We start from the raw sequence: 3,657 nt of genomic DNA on the forward strand, positions 1-3,657 counted from the left end.
TTCAAGGCTGTTGCAAGAGTCTAAGCCTTCATTTCAGTTTTGCCCCAGATTTCTTCTTTCGCTGACCCACAAACCACTGGCATTGATGTAGCACCCCTGGGTTTTCCAAGCAGGACCCCGTTCTCAGCTGTGATCTTCCAGGACCTCTGCTGAGGGAAGGCTGTGCTATGTCACAAGTGTGCGCCATCCCTCAAGGGAAGCTCCAGGCCACCAGGCCATGCAGTGGTGCTCTCAGCCTGATGCAAAGATGGCCAAATGAGGCATCTCAAAACCCCTTTTCACACAGTTCCTCCTTCCCAGCTCCAGGACAGCTGGTACAGCTCTGGGCTGTGGGCACGACCCTGGACAGGAATGTCTCCAGCCCGCCGGGGAGCCAGCTGCAAGCAGTGGGGTTTCTTTCTCCTTTTGGCTCTCTCCTCTGCTCCCCTGGCCCTGAGGGAATCTGCAGCAGGCTATCCTCCATTCCAGACACTGAGGGGTTGGCTTGGCCCGCTCCTGCTGTGCTTCACTGCGCAGTTCCCACCATTGCAACTGCAGCTGCTCCTGGGTTTTTCCCTTTTTTTTTTTTTACAGAACCAATCCATCTCCAAATGCCAACCCCCAGCTTCCCCACACCACAGTGTGGCCTCAGGTCTTTCAGCTGGCTTACTCACTCATTTCAAAATGCAGACTCCCAGTTTCACCAAGTGCACAGCCCCTGTGGTTCTAGCAGACCTTGTCCAGCTGGTGCATCACTGAAACTGGTATTCTGGGTCACCTTCTGGTTTTTATCTAGTATTTTTCATCGAAGTGTTTTCTTGCCCTGTCTCAACTATCCACCATCTTAGGTTCTCCTGTCTGAAAGTATTTTAATCTCTCCCTCATTTTGGAAGGACAGTTTTGCCAGATATAGAATTCTTGGTTGGCAGTTCTTCTCTGTCTGTATTTTAAACATATGATACCACTGTCTTCTCACCTCCGTGGTTTCTTTGGAGAAATCTGTACATAGTTTTATCGACCTTCCTTTGTATCTGATAGATTGCTTTTTTTCTCTTGTTGCTTTCAGAATTCTATCTTTGTCTTTGACATTGGACAATCTGATCATTAAGTGTCTTGGAGAAGGTCTATTGGGTTCTATTCTGTTTGGGGTACCCTGTATTTCTTGAATTTGTAATTTTCTATCTTTAATAAGAGTTGGGAAATTTTCAGTGATTATTTTTCTATTATTCTTTCTGCTCTTTTCCCTTCTCTTCTCCCTCTGGGACACCCATAACATGTATATTTGTGTGCTTCATTTTGTCACTCAGCTCCCTAAGACCCTGTTCATATTTTTCCATTCTTTTCACCATCTGTTATTTTGTGTATGTGAATGCAATTGTCTTATCTTCCAATTCACTGATCCTTTCTTCTGCCTGTTCAAATCTACTGTTGTATCCCTCCGTTGTCTTTTTCATCTCCTCCACTATGCCCTTCATTCCCACAAGTTCTGTCATTTGTTTTTATCAAGTTTATGACTTCTTCTTTATGGTCATCCAGTGTCCTCCTTTAATCCTTCATCTTTTTTGCTATATCTTCCCTCAGTTCATTGACTTGATTTTTTAATTGATTTAGATTTGTTTGAATATCTCCAATTAGTTCTTCCTTCAGTTCATTGAATTGATTTAACATTAGTTGCCTCAACTCCTGTATCTTGGTTGAACTCTTAGTTTGTTCCTTTGGCTGGTCCATATTTTCATGTTTCCTAGTATGGCTCATTTTCTTGAGCTGTCTAGGCATCTGACTTTCTTGATTAGTTTATTCTGGAGCTGGTTTTCACTCTTCTACATGGGGTTTTCTTGTTGGTTGGCTTTGTTCCCTAACCTTTGATGTTTAGTTCAGCATATTCTAGTCCTCTAGCTTATGTTCTATTTAGTAGATCAGAGTTTTTCCCCTCTTGTTTTTCTGTTTCTTTCCCTGCCTATATTTAGAATTATTGTGTGAGGGTCTCCTCAGATATGGCCAATGCCAGTCAGGTTTTCCCAGTCCAGAGAGGCCCAAGTCTCAGGAGGACGGTATCGTGTTTCCTTGTGAGGCCTTTAGACTCTGTGCTTTCCTATGCTGTCCAGCAGGTGGCACTTGCCAGCCTGAAGCTCCCCCATCAGTACATGGAGGTGTGGAGCCTTTAGTTCTCCTGTTGACCATGACCCTGTCAGGGGCATGGCTGACTGAAGCTGCTTTCTGAATTCCAGCACCTGGGGTTTGAGTTCCCCAAAGTAGGGTTGCCACTGGAGCTGGGCCATGACCCCCTTTCCTTTGGACCTTATGGTTTTCAGCATATTTTTTCTGTCACTAGACTTATTGCTTTGTCTCTCAGAGACAAGTCTCTGCTCTTGCCTGGGCCCAAATTGCAAGTCTTTGAGGCTTTCTGTAATGGGCTTCTTAGAATAGTTATTTTTTTAAAAAAAAAAGAGAAAAAGATAGAAAAAGAAAGAAAAGAAAAACAAGGGCCCAGTATAGACTATTTACAGTCCTTGCAGTTCTGATGGGCTATGGAGATACAAAAAGACAAGGAGTTGACGGCAATTAAGGAACAATAAAGAAACCAGAAAAACGGGCTTTTCAGAGAAGGGCCCTCACCCTGTGGATTTACATATGTGCCTGATTCTGTTTGAGCCCAGCCCTTCTCTATATTATGTTCACCCCCAACTCCAAAAGTCTCTGTTTGTATATTTTTGCTGTTTTTGTTAGTCCCACCTCGTCTCCACCTGCTGAGCTGACTGCTCCCAGATTCTCTGGTGTCTGATCTCAATGTGTCTATGGTTGGAGTTTTTGTTCAGCAGTCTGAGTTTGTTAATCAGGGCTGCAATTGCAGTTCTCATAAAATGTACAAGTATCTTAAAAAACACAAACATGAAACCTGACTCAGAAAGAAATAGAAAAAATCTGAATAGTGAGAATCAGATTTCTCACTGTTGGTGTGGGAGTCTGTACATAAGCAAGGGGAGGAGTGTAGAATGAATGTTCCATGTGGTAATGGATTAGATTGGAGACATGAGTCGGAACTCATGTTTACCTTAATATACATACAGGTAGTTACAACATATATATTTATAGGTATGTAATTATGCACAGGTTGATGAACTCACATGTATGTCCTTTTTATGCCAGCTGAGATGACACCCTAGTAGCAATGAGCATACCTAGCACTTAGAAATTGATTTCTAATACCAGACTCCAATAAAAGAATCCAGAAGTCCAAGGAACCATGTCTGATTCCAAGACTGTTTAGTAAATATAAAAGAAGATCCTGGAGCATCTGGAAAGTAAAGTAAAGAAGAAGTAAAGAAAGTAAAGAAGTACTAGATATAAATAATAATAACTCACATTGAAAGGAGTATGTCAAAAGGACACAGGAGCCAAGAGAAAGAGCTCCCAGTGGCCAAAGCTGGAACAATGTGTGTAACAAAATAATTAAAGCATTATGGGTTATAACCCAAGGTATAAAACAAATATCGATGAGTCTATTCCAAATAAATGATTTAATAAGTGAATAAATGGCGGATAATAGACAAATCTCCTGTGCAGAATGATTCCAAATATTTTTTGTAAATACTCCATACTTAAGGAAGGAGAGCATAATTCCCCACTCTGCATAGTGACTTCCTTCCAAAGAGAAGAATATGGTTAGAAGGAAAAAGA

The sequence above is a fragment of the Choloepus didactylus genome, chromosome 13 (genome assembly GCF_015220235.1).
Source record: "Choloepus didactylus isolate mChoDid1 chromosome 13, mChoDid1.pri, whole genome shotgun sequence".
Classification (NCBI taxonomy): Eukaryota; Metazoa; Chordata; class Mammalia; order Pilosa; family Megalonychidae; genus Choloepus; species Choloepus didactylus.